General features: G+C 35.8%; 1 protein-coding gene across 5 annotated transcripts in view; it reads left to right on the top strand.

Moving 5' to 3' along the window:
- LOC138701339 (protein qui-1) overlaps positions 1 to 13319 on the top strand; it is a 1858863-nt gene that overhangs the window by 783280 nt on the left and 1062264 nt on the right. For 4 of the 5 annotated variants that reach the window (XM_069828122.1, XM_069828119.1, XM_069828124.1 and 1 more), the window contains one exon: positions 12613 to 12653. The exons of the other annotated variant lie outside the window; for it this stretch is intronic. The gene's annotated coding sequence lies outside the window, so the exon portion shown is untranslated. The remainder of the gene's footprint in view (positions 1 to 12612; positions 12654 to 13319) is intronic. 5 annotated transcript variants of the gene reach the window in all.

The raw sequence follows: 13319 nt of genomic DNA, 5'->3' as shown, positions 1-13319 counted from the left end.
ATGGCCTTATATGTGGAGAAGCTTCTTTCTACGTCTGTTAAAACAACTGGGGCATATGTAAAATCCTGTGCAACATCTTTTAAACTTCTGTTAGTTCTTCAAAGGAATCCTTATCTCCAGAAATACTGTCACTAATCTTGCAAAGTTTATAATATCCACCATTTTTTTCAACATATTTGTTATTTTCGCAGATATTATTTTAGCAATTTTATCGTCTACTTGAGTCACTTTCTTCCAGATATTTCACAATAGGAAAAACTGATCAACCAGTTTTGTACCAGACTTTTCTAAAGCTGTTATGCAATCACGAATAAACCCGTAATTCGATTCAATGTATTCCAATTGTTCTATGCTTGAATCAACCAACAGACGTTGGGATAGTGGTATTGCAAATGCATCTTTCACATCAAATGATTGAATAACATTCTGGACCTGGCCGAAATATTTACAGTAATAAATGCAGGCCTTCAATCAGGAATCCCATCGAGCAAGTATAGGAGGAGGAGGAAGAGATACACCAGGACATATCTTCTTGAATGCTTAACAAAACGCATCACACATTTCTTCATGGAACACGGATGAAGAATTATGACCCTGCTCACATTTTTCGCCTATTTTTTTTCAACTTCATGAGGACACGTTTGTGTACATCCCTATTTACATGTCTTGGAATATTACATGCTCTATTAACTGAAACTGATATTTTACACAATTTGCAGAATAGTTTATCTTCGCTGCAACAAAAAAAAAATATATATATATAACCATATTCGGAAATAAGTCTCTTAAACTTCGCCGAACGAATTTTCTCCCCCTTAGGCATCGTAATACTAGAACCGAACTGTTCTCATGTTCCTTCAGTACTGACGTTTCCTTTACTACGCTGTACCTACTGCTTGCAGCTATCCTGTGTACCGCAGAGTCAGACCTCTGCGGGTACACAAGGTGAATTTACAACCCTTGCCCTGTTGCCGGTGTGTCGAACAACTGCTCCCTTTGCACTGCTGTACTTATTTCATATTCTTGTATGATACACTTTCAATAATAATATTTCACAACATATTATTATTGTTATTATTATTATTATTATTAATTTGTATTAATTGTAGACTTGGGTCAGTGGAAGAGCAGGCCTTAACTCTGCCAGGTAAAATAAAATAAATTATATTTATCAGCAGGGAACGGATTTATATGGACTAAAAATATATGAAATATGTAAATATATATGTAGTTATTTTTACCAAAATATGGAATTAAATATGGATTTTTACCAAAATATGGAATTAAATATGGACTTAAAATTATAAAAAAATGACTATGCACGTTAAATATTGGTACATTTTAATCAAACTAAACAAAAAATATAATGGACGTACCTTATCTTCCAATGTAGTTTCAACAAAACACAATTTTTATTGTCTGTTACCATAACAATAGGTTACAAACATTTCTTTCAAGTGCTGAAAAGTGAATCTTCTTCTATTGTCTCTGAGGATAGATTTATACTGACTAAAAGAGCGTTCGACGTCACAAGAAGTAACTGGTACATAATTCAATTTCACAATGTCTGCTGGGGATAAGTCCAAGTTAATCTTCACTGTTGATTCACCACTCATCACAGCAACAACCTTTTGTAGTTCTTCATATCCAGGGTTTTTTGAAAGTACAGTGTCCACCTTAGCTCTTACTGCATCTGCAACTTTACCTCTACCACGATTCAGTTGTTCCACAGTACTATTTATAATTTCAAAACTTTCAGATAGTGAAAGGTGCCTATTTTGGAGACTTTTGAGCGTTTTTATGATGCATGAAAATGTATGCTGAATGTGAGCTAAGTCATTCTTCACACTTATGTCACAGGTAACTGTTTTCGCAGTATCAATTGAGACTGCATCTTCAGAGTCCAATGCAAGGAGAACATTGTTAATAGAGTCTATATGTTCGGCATAATATTCAACTGCTTCTAGCCATGTACCCCACCTAGTTAAAATTGGCTTTGGTGGCAATGGAATTTCAGGGTACATTTCTTTCAACACGTTAACTCTACTGGGAGCTTTGAGAAATACTTTTTTCACTGATGAAATCAACAAATCTACTTTAGGGAAATTGTCTCTGACCACTTCTGCCACACGATGAAATGCATGCGCCACACAAGTAAAATGAGTCAATTTAGGATATACAACAGATAATGCTTGTCCAGCTTTGACCATATAAGGGGCAGCATCGCTAATAAAGAATAACACATTATCGTACATAATACCCTTTGGCCACAGGATACCCATAGCTTCGTTGAACAGTTTAACTATAGTTTTGTTATTGCACTTTTCTAGAACATCACAATGTAAAAGAATTCGTTCAGAATATTGTTCACTTAACAAACCGATAACTACATTACCAACAAGTCTACCTTCTTTGTCGGGAGTCTCATCAATGGAAACCCAAATTGAACTATCTTTAATTTCATCTCTTATCTTCTGTATTGTCTCATCGTAGATGGATGGAGCATACGTCTTCCTAAGTGTTGACTCATCCGGGATTGTATGTTGAGTATATTTTTCAAGGAATTCCCTGAAGACCTTATTCTTTAGTTTGTAGAGAGGAATATCAGCAGAGATGAGAGAACGGCACAGGTCGATGTTAAACTCAGATCTTACATTCGATGTTGTTGGTTGTGTTAAAAACAATTGTCTCTGCTTGGAATTTAGTTGTTTGTTGGCCTGATGTTTACTAGTTGTAATGTGTTGTTGCACCAGGAACTTTTGTGTAGATGATACTGCACACTGACACAAATTACAAAATAATATTTTATTGTCAGTTGATAAACCATCTTCTTTAAATTCTGAAATGTAACTTGTTAGTTTTGATTTTAAATTGACTGAATGACGTACTTTTGGCATATTTACCGTCTTTATAGTATGATTTACAAAACTGAACCTATGTGTACTCTGACTGGCATTTAACTGTTGAGCTGCACAACTGAAGTCTGTTAAAAATTTTAAATTAAATTAATACAGTTTTGTAACTTACTTTCCCATTGTTGATAGGACTGCTAATTTTCAAATAACTCTGATGTTAAAGGGATTACTGAACATGTGTTTAAATCTCTATTGTTGAAATGTATTTTTAAAAGTTAATGGAATTTTGTTTTGTTTTATTGTTAAACCTAATATAATATGGACTGTTTTATATGAAATATGGAAAATATATGGAAATTAACGAAAATATGTACTAAACTCTAAAATATGGAAAAATATGGAAAATAAAAGTAGGATTTTTCAACCCTACACATTGTGAAACATAAAGATAATGCAAAATATAAATTATATTAGCTTTATAAGTAAATATGTATTTACATATAAATCCTTTCCCTGTTTATCAGATACATCAATATTTAATATAAACATTTCGCTATAGGTTTTGTAAAAAGCTGATTTATAAATGAAAGAGTAATAATTAAGACTTTAAAATTTCCAAAAAATATCTCATTCCCTCGGATTTAAATGAAATGTACCGTAAATCATAATATTCGTTGCTGGATAATTAACCCCTATCAATACAAGTACCATTGCCCCAGAGAATTATAAGATAAGACGGACTGAGCATAAGCGAAATATCTGTATTAATAAGTTTGTACCATCAAGAGTTTAGTATTTATTGTGTTTATAGGGCCTACTCCAATTTTCTTTTTATTAATTCGTAGGGCTCTTTTTGTTAACAAAGAGGAAAGTTAGCACTTGCATCACACACAATTTGTCATTATTGTTCAAAATAATGTAAGAACAGTTTTATTCTGAAAAAGCCTCTGCTTAGTTGCGAGACACGTGTGAGATCAATATTCGTTTCAAATTATATTAGACTACACTATGTCTCCATCACGTGACAATATTTGTTTCAAATTATATTACAGTACACGATGTCTCCATCACGCGAAAAGAAGCGTAGCTAGCTGTGGCTCCTGTTGTTTCTGATAACAATGTTAATCGTAAGTATCTTATCGTTTTAATAAATGTGGTGAGTTATGATCACGAGTAACTTTCTATTAGTGTCATTCTTTAATTATTATGTTGCATGCTAAGGGTTATTTGTAGTTTTAATAATTGCAGTTTTCAAAAGTTCTCTGTGTTAATTCCAATTTGAAATGAATTTTTCTCAATAACTTAATTATTGGATTTTTTTTTATTTTCGCCACTACCTTTCCTATATTTTACTCCTGTTAGTTATATACGTCGTCTCTCTTGAAATCACCTGGTGAGCACTGAATTACATGAGTTCACATTAGGTTAGATTAGCTGTAAGGTCATTAAATTTGTGACTAAGTCAAACAATTATTTATTTTTCTTCTGCCGAATACATTCATCCGTCTTTAGGTGCTTTGCTTTGGTTGCATCGAGTATAGCTTGTCATTTAATATCTGGGCTATATTTAGTGAAACTAATAAAACATAGGCCTACAGCTGTTATAAAACGTAAAGTTTTGTGTGTATTTTACTTTTTACTTATTAACATAGTCTTAATATGTAACTCAATTCACAATAATACTAACTTCATCACAGTCTTTTCCTACAACATCCGAGCCACGCCCCTTTGTTTTGACTAACCAAAATATGGTGGACCAATGTTCGATTGTCTTCAATTTTCAGAAGTCTTTAGCCTCTCTATTAGTATCTAGCTCGTTGGTTAATATGGAAAACGTAAGGAAGAATATAACAAAATGGAATGTAATAAAATAATAAAAAAGGAAAGAAATACGAAAATTAAATAAAATTCACAATAAAAAGGCTATGATAAAGAGAACAGAAAGGGGAAAGGAAGGAAAATAAATATATAGCCTAAATTTTTACAAAATTATCGCAGAGAAAAGGGCTTATAACTGAAAGGAATCTGAATTGAAAAAGTGCAATCTTAATTTATTTTTGAAAGTAGACAATGTCCGACAGTCTCTGACTTTGTGTGGTAGAGAGTTCCAGAGATGAACTGCAGAGACGGTTAAGATGAAGAGTAGAAGGATGTTCTGTGTTTGGGAATGGAGAGTGTGATATGGTGTTGAGAGCGAGTATCTATTTCGTGATGTGAGGACAAATGTTGAAAACGAGAAGCTAAGTAGCTTACATACATACACACACCATAACGAAATATTACCCTTGTTTAGTTATTTGTAGCCAGACATCACAAGCCAAACAGTTCGCGACCCTCCTGGCCATATCCATCTGCCCTGATGGTAGAACCTGTACGTATTTCCTAACGTTGGAAATGTTAAGTTCCATTATTATCGCCGCGGCCTCATGCTTAACATGTCGGCATCATACAATAACGTGCGGTGTGCTTTTAAAACATAATTTTGCCGACCGATTGTTGCTCTGTAGGTTTCACTCTAAGCGTCACGTTGTCACGTCTACTTCCTCGATAAGAATAAGCACTAGTTTGTTATATTGTTAAATGGCTATTATTATTATTATTATTATTATTATTATTATTATTATTATTATTATTATTGTTATTTCATACACGAATACATTGACATTCTTAACTTTCAATAATAATATTTAATCACATACTTTAATGTTCGTCCTCAGCACAAGACATTGCAACCTCGATTTTAGTCCACATGGATTAGACAAGTAGGTGTCGTTTAATAATGGAAGCAGCTTATTGGTTGCAATATTCAAATTGAGGCGAGTGATTGGAACGGCGACATAATAAATTGAAAACAGTAATGAAATTAAATTTCAAAACCTGCCGAATGTTATGCACGAGGCCGCTCAAAGACCTGCCGAATGTTAACCATGAGAGCGCGGCGATAGTACACGATGGAATACCCAAATTTTTATTTGTCATGATCTTCATCGTGAAAACTTAAAAACTAATATTTTCCTAATAAAATTAATAGCATGCGTTGCATGTGTGCAGCTTGTTCAACGTTTCCACTGCTCGACTTCATAACCTCATAATTTCGGGTATAACCGGGATATTTTTTTCAAATGGTACTTAATCACGTAACATTTTTCCAGTTTATTATATTGCGAGTAGATGTGTTGCATGGTTTTTAAACTCAGTGTAGATGCACTATACTGTTAATTAGATTGTTGTAGAAGCCGCATAACGTGTTCTAAACAAATGAAAACGATACAAGTGCTCAACAGGCTTTCATTTTGAATATATAACAGTGCTTCATTTGGTTTTCATGTATGTTTTGCGTTCGTTCTGCACAAGCACATTCCTGCCGAATATAACTTGCAATAAAACCATCCGATTAATCCAGCTAATTGCAAGCAACTCTACGATTCTCTCACTATCACGGATATACTTTCACCGATATGAGAATTAGAGTCGCCAATTTATTTATATGCTTTGGGGAAAACGTTTTGAAACGGAGTAAATTCGTGCCCATCGAACAAGATAATCCACTAAATAGCGTTGTTAATTTGCGAAAGAATTTGTTTTAAAAATTGACTTTACCCCAACGAAATATAGTAGTTGTCTATATTGACTGTCACTGCACTTGCCTGTATAGCTTGTTTGGGGTGACAGTACAGTCTTAGAAAAAAGTTTTGTTGCACAGATACTTTATAAAGTTTTGTTGCACAGATACTTTATAAGTCCTAAAAAGGAGGCATTGCGCATGATCGGACATATAACGAAACAAAACTAATTTTATTATCTCAACTAGTCGTTCTTCTGTGAACCAAGTAGTTCATCCTCTGATCATGCGCAGTGCCTCCTTCTGGACGTATAAAGTACCAATGAGACAAAACTTTTTTCTAAGACTGTACGTATTTCAGTTAGTCTAGATCAAGAGCCTTGAGTCCCCCTTAGTCTTAGAAACATTTCGAGCACTGATGTATAATAAGTAGGGCCTTGCATTCGGTTACTAAGGGTGCTATTCATAGACATTTCGCAGCACGCGCTACGAGCGTACTAAGCTACCCCCGGCTATCCACTGGTTACTTGTACAGAATTCAAATCATATCCTATCGCTAACACTGGTTTATGAATACGAAAAACGCTGATCATCCACCGGAAGCCCGAGCTAAAAATGTCTATGAATACGGCCCTTAGAGTCTCCAAGGAAACAGTATAGATATGTATGGAGTATATGTTTCGGCATCCAACCGTCCTTATACAGTTCATATCTGGTGTTCGGTGAACTTGCGAAAACAAAACAAAGCTTGTCGCTTGCAGCGTATTCCGAATCTCACCGGACCGGTGGACAACAATGACGTCACGCTGCAGCGAATTACAGTCGAGCCGTTCTTATTTCCGGCAGCAAATCACACGACAGCTTCTGGTCAGCTGACTCGCTGCTTCACTGGCAGTGGTTGTCGTCAAGGTTACGCAGACGACATACCGCTTCCCGCTCACGGTGGATGTTACTGTGTTGTCAAATCTACCCTTGTACTCTTAACGAAGTTTTAACACCTGTCTAGTCGTAAACATCGAACGAAAAATTATTTCCTACGATAAATAATTAGTAATATATAAATACATAATATTATATATTATTGTTATTGTTGATCCCAACATCCCAGGACACAGAAGACTTACCATGTTGTGCTATAATTGGTTTTTCCGACCATTTGAAGTAACGATTTTCGTAAATACAGAAACAATATTAGAAATTACTAAAATGGGAGAAAGCTGTAAAATATAATAAATAAACATTTTTATGTGAATGAATAACTAAAACCACACAACCTGTAAATTAAGTAAAATATGTTAGTATTAAAAATTTTGTCATGATAAGTCATTGCTACATAAAAAAATTACACGAAGAACCTTGCCTACCGGTATTGTTCAATTTAGAGGTGCTACGCCTAGATCGCTACAATCATTGTTAGTACCTGCCGCCGCCATAGTTCTCAGTTTATTTTCTTCCTTGCCGGATTGTCCGTACTTCTCTGTCGTTATTTGAGAAACCGTGAACTTGTTCACGTCACACGCATCAGCTGTTCTTTGCACCACTTGCATTAAAGGCAATAAATTACCCTTATTTTCAAGTTCATTTTCGAAATAATCTCTAACGCTAAGAGTCATTTCTCTGCTTTGCGAATTGATGGTCTTCCGACTCCTCCGCGGCATTATGATGCTGAAAACTCAGCGATAACGCAGCACTAACAACAATAACACCGCACTACCGACTGATTGTTCGACAACCTGCTATTAGAACTGCGTTCGTTCACTATTTGCTTGACAGAGATTTAGCAACACCGCTATTGCCTACCTTCGTCGCGCCAAAAGTCGAGAAGGCGTGGCCACGCCGGAAATAAGAACGGCTCGACTGTAGGAACAAAACTGCTGGAAGGATTGATGACTGTCATGGCGACTGTATAAGTTGTTGTCTGTGCTACGCTAGCAAAATTTTGCGAAATTTCCGTACTGCCATCTCGTTCAAAGAAAAGAGAGCATAAACAATTTATTTCTTGAACCAGTAGTAATAACTGGTCCGTTGACATGTTCGCTCATGAGCCATTAACATATTGTTTTTACGTTGTGCTCATTAAAAACAATACAGCAGAACTAAAGCAGAATTCACCGCCATGACACAACAGTGCACGATGTCATTCGTCTGCTAATTCCCGCCCTATATAAGAACCAATGAGATTCACTGATGGCGGGTGATGGAGACTGCCACCACTTCTGCAAGCTGATGGCACCGGTGCGTGCGACATCGGTGGAGCATCAGTGAAGCCATCGGTGAAATTCGGAACACCGTGATGCCATCAGATTGCTCAGCGCTGAGATTCGGAATACGCTCTTGGAAACTAATGCTCTAATCTAATAGAAGAATTTGGTAGCAAGCACTTCATTAGGAGAGAAGGAAACGCATTATATCAGAAAGAAGGAGACATTTTTCATTTCACTTATTGTAAAGTGTAAAGACTCGTAAAACAAGCAGTCAATATGATTTTTTTTAAAGTTTGCATCGAGAATTATGTACGTGATTAGAGGACAAACCACGTTCTTTATAAACAATATTACACACACTTAAAAATGCTACAACCGAATACTTCTGTAATGTAGCACAAGCGCATATTATAGCGAGCAAACGACTGACTGACAAAGAGAGAAATGTTTTGCAAGTGGAATATACGCCTGACAAGAAACAGTTATCTACCGTTTAAATCTCAACGGTCTCGAAGCTTTCAGATCTTTCGCGCGAAGTGTGTGTGTGTCTTTTTTTTCACACTGCAAAAGGGTAAATACCCGGTGGCAGTGGTAACTAATTACTCAATAATGACGATTAATAATAAACATAGTTAATAATAGATTAATAATAATACTACTAATAATAATTAACCATGTATTGTGGGTCCCTATCACCACGGCATGGCGCGTCCTCAGGTTGCGGATAGAGGAGACGGCCTCCAGATATGGAGGGTAGCTGCGAATATATTGAATAAGCAGTCGTGGACAGCCGATAAGGGGTGGTCCTCCAGCTTGGGGGTTGGGCGAAGGGCTAACAACCCATCACCGTAAAAAACAGCTTGTTACGTATCCCTATAATAAGCCTCGGAATAGGACTGATTCTCTGGCACGACCACAGCAAAGGAATAAGGATTTGAGATTTGGCACTTGGAACGTAACTAGTCTTTATAGAACAGGAGGGGTAACATTAGTAGCAAAAGAACTAGCTAGATATAGAATAGACTTCGTAGGAGTACAAGAGGTTAGGTTAGATGGGAATGGCATATCACAAATAGGAGATTACTTGTTTTATTATGGGGAAGGAAACAATAATCACCAATTAGGAACAGGATTCTTTGTTCATAAAAGAATAAAATCAGCAGTAAAAAAGGTCGAATTTATCAGTGACAGGTTATCATATTTAGTACTTAAGGGTAGATGGTGCGACATCATAGTTATAAATGCTCACGCCCCTACAGAAGAGAAAGACGACCATATAAAGAATAACTTCTATGAGGAATTGGAACATACTTTTGATCAGTTCCCTAGATATCACATGAAAATTTTATTGGGGGATTTCAATGCTAAAGTAGGACAGGAGGATATTTTTAGACCAACTATTGGAAAAGAGAGCCTACACGCAATTAGTAGTGACAATGGAGTTAGATTAGTCAACTTTGCCACATCGAAAAATTTAATTGTCAAAAGTACAACATTCCCCCATAAGGATATACATAAATATACTTGGACTTCTCCAGATGGATTGACACACAACCAAATAGATCACATCTTGATAGATAAACGGAGACATACTAGTATAGTAGATATTCGAACTTTCAGGGGTGCAGACTGTAATTCTGACCATTATTTGGTGATTGGAGAATTAAGAGAAAGATTATCAGTAGCCAAGCGAGTAGAGCAACAAGTTAATATTACTAAATTCAATATTTTGAAATTAAAGGACGAGGAAGCTAAGCAAAATTATCAGGTCGAAATTTCGAATAGGTTTGCCACTTTAGAAAGTTCCGACGAAGTTGAGTAAGAATTAGATGTTAATAGCGTGTGGGAAAATATCAGAGATAGTATCAAAATTGCAGCTGAGCAGAGCATAGGTTATTATGAAACTAAGGAAAAGAAACCGTGGTTTGATGAAGATTGTTGCATGGTAGTAGAAAGAAGGAAACAGGCAAAATTGAAATTCTTACAGGATCCAGTTGAGGAGAAGAGAGATAATTATTTCAATGAAAGACGGGAAGCAAGTCGTACACTTAGGAATAAAAAGAGAGGTTACTTGAAGGAAAAACTGAATGAGGTAGAAACAAATAGTAAGAATAAAAACATTCGAGATTTATATAAGGGTATAAAGGAATTTAAGAACGGATATCAGCCAAGGGTAAACGTGATCAAGGATGAGAATGGTGACTTGCTTGCAGACTCTCCATCAATCCTAAACAGATGGAAAAACTATTTTGCGCAACTACTAAATGTACATAGGCCAAATAGAAATGATCGGGACGAAATTCAAATACAAACTGCTGAGCCATTTATACCCGAACCCACGCTTTCAGAAGTCGAAATTGCGATAGAAAATCTGAAAAAGTACAAGTCTCCAGGTATCGATCAAATTCCAGCAGAATTAATACAAGAGGGTGGGAGTGCATTATATAGCGAAATTTATAAACTTGTACTTGCTATTTGGGAAAAGGAAATTGTACCAGAACAATGGAAGGAGTCCATAATTGTACCTATTTTTAAAAAGGGGGACAAAACCAACTGTGGTAACTTTCGAGGAATATCACTTTTGTTGACGTCGTACAAAATTTTGTCCAATATTCTTTTGAGAAGATTAACTCCGTACGTAGATGAAATTATTGGGGATCATCAGTGCGGTTTTCGGCGTAATAGATCGACTACTGATCAGATTTTTTGTATGCGACAGATAATGGAGAAAAAATGGGAGTATAAGGGTACAGTACATCAGTTATTCATAGATTTCAAAAAGGCTTATGACTCGGTTAAGAGGGAAATATTATATGATATTCTTATTGAATTTGGTATTCCCAAGAAACTAGTTCGATTAATTAAAATGTGTCTCAGTGAAACATACAGCAGAGTCCGTATAGGTCAGTTTCTATCTGATGATTTTCCAATTCACTGCGGGCTAAAGCAGGGAGATGCACTATCACCTTTACTTTTTAACTTCGCTCTAGAATATGCCATTAGGAAAGTTCAGGATAACAGGCAGGGTTTGGAATTGAACGGGTTACATCAGCTTCTTGTCTATGCGGATGACGTGAATATGTTAGGAGAAAATACACAAACGATTAGGGAAAACACGGAAATTTTACTTGAAGCAAGTAGAGCGATCGGTTTGGAAGTAAATCCCGAAAAGACAAAGTATATGATTATGTCTCGTGACCAGAATATTGTACGAAATGGAAATATAAAAATTGGAGATTTATCCTTCGAAGAGGTGGAAAAATTCAAATATCTTGGAGCAACAGTAACAAATATAAATGACACTCGGGAGGAAATTAAACGCAGAATAAATATGTGAAGTGCGTGTTATTATTCGGTTGAGAAGCTCTTATCATCCAGTCTGCTGTCCAAAAATCTGAAAGTTAGAATTTATAAAACAGTTATATTACCGGTTCTTCTGTATGGTTGTGAAACTTGGACTCTCACTCTGAGAGAGGAACATAGGTTCAGGGTGTTTGAGAATAAGGTGCTAAGGAAAATATTTGGGGCTAATCGGGATGAAGTTACAGGAGAATGGAGAAAGTTACACAACACAGAACTGCACGCATTGTATTCTTCACCTGACATAATTAGGAACATAAAATCGAGACGTTTGAGATGGGCAGGGCATGTGGCACGTATGGGCGAATCCAGAAATGCATATAGAGTGTTAGTTGGGAGACCGGAGGGAAAAAGACCTTTAGGGAGGCCGAGACGTAGATGGGAGGATAATATTAAAATGGATTTGAGGGAGGTGGGGTATGATGATAGAGACTGGATTAATCTTGCACAGGATAGGGACCGCTGGCGGGCTTATGTGAGGGCGGCAATGAACCTTCGGGTTCCTTAAAAGCCATTTGTAAGTAAGTAATAATAATTAATACTAATAAATAATAATACAGTAATAATAATCATTTTCGTATAAATGCACATGTAACTAAAAGTTTCTTATACCTAGTTGTTTTTGTTGCAGGTGGAAATGTGAAGAATTTCTTCCTCACCGTTGTCTGAAGGGTATGTAAAATGAATTTCTAAACTTACATTAATAGAAATAGAGATATACGTTTCAATAATTGAGCTTAGTAGTAGACTGAGTTTATGGAATATGTTTTTCAAGTCATTATTAATATAGTTAGGTCGTCTATTACCGTCAATATCGGTACTATTATTACTACTACCATCACGAACAGTAATGCCACAACTCGTATTTATTATTACAATTTAGAAGCCAAGGTATGGATATCTGACGAAGTACATTCGCGAAGTGCCTGACTGATAATGGTATAAAATCAAATACGGTGGAAAGTTCAGCTGTAATCAATGTTTATGATACCAATTATTGTAGTTGCCCATAGTGGTAATTATGCAATGTTTATGAGCCTAGCTAGATACTGGTATAATAATGAATATGGAAAGATACTTATCTATAAAGCCTTCGCCATTACTTGCCAACTCATGTATTACGTTTGGTTTATTTCGCTATAGTTGAACTGTTATCCAATATGGTATAACTGGATGGGAAGGCATTACAAAAACTGCTCTTCTTCCTCTAATTACTTTGCAAAAACGTATAATCAAAATTTGTCTGAAAAGGCGACTGGATTATCCAACAAATTTGATCCATTTTGGATTGAATGTTTTTAGAATTGACCAAATTTATAAATACTCTTTAATTAAATT

The sequence above is a fragment of the Periplaneta americana genome, chromosome 6, assembly GCF_040183065.1.
Source record: "Periplaneta americana isolate PAMFEO1 chromosome 6, P.americana_PAMFEO1_priV1, whole genome shotgun sequence".
Taxonomy (NCBI): Eukaryota; Metazoa; Arthropoda; class Insecta; order Blattodea; family Blattidae; genus Periplaneta; species Periplaneta americana.
This window is presented reverse-complemented; position numbering and strand designations above follow the sequence as displayed.